The following is a 332-nucleotide window of genomic DNA, read 5'->3' on the forward strand; positions in this document are numbered from 1 at the left end:
GACTGACTCTCTGACTGACTCTCAGACTGACTCTCTGACTGACTCTCTGTGGGCTCGGCTGAAGTGTACAAGTACTCCGAACAATAGTACTCTAAACAATAGTACTCTGAGCCATAGTACTCTGAACAATAGTACTCTGAACAACAGTACTCTGAACAATAGTACTCTGAACAATAGTACTCTGAACCATAGTACAGAGTAGAGTTGATGAAAACAGAGGAAGATCTTTTTACTGACTGATCTTTTCATGAACACACTGATGTGTGTGTGTGTGTGTGTGTGTGTGTGTGTGAGTTCTTCATTTATCGTCCGTTTCTCTCTTTTTTTTTCGT

At 40.7% G+C, this 332-nt stretch overlaps 1 protein-coding gene across 1 annotated transcript in view; it reads left to right on the forward strand.

The window, feature by feature from the left end:
* Positions 1-332, forward strand: part of ift122 (intraflagellar transport 122 homolog (Chlamydomonas)) — a 19,045-nt gene that overhangs the window by 3,660 nt on the left and 15,053 nt on the right. The window lies entirely within an intron of this gene.

This window comes from Cynoglossus semilaevis, chromosome 10 (genome assembly GCF_000523025.1).
Source record: "Cynoglossus semilaevis isolate Cse_v1.0 chromosome 10, Cse_v1.0, whole genome shotgun sequence".
Classification (NCBI taxonomy): domain Eukaryota; kingdom Metazoa; phylum Chordata; class Actinopteri; order Pleuronectiformes; family Cynoglossidae; genus Cynoglossus; species Cynoglossus semilaevis.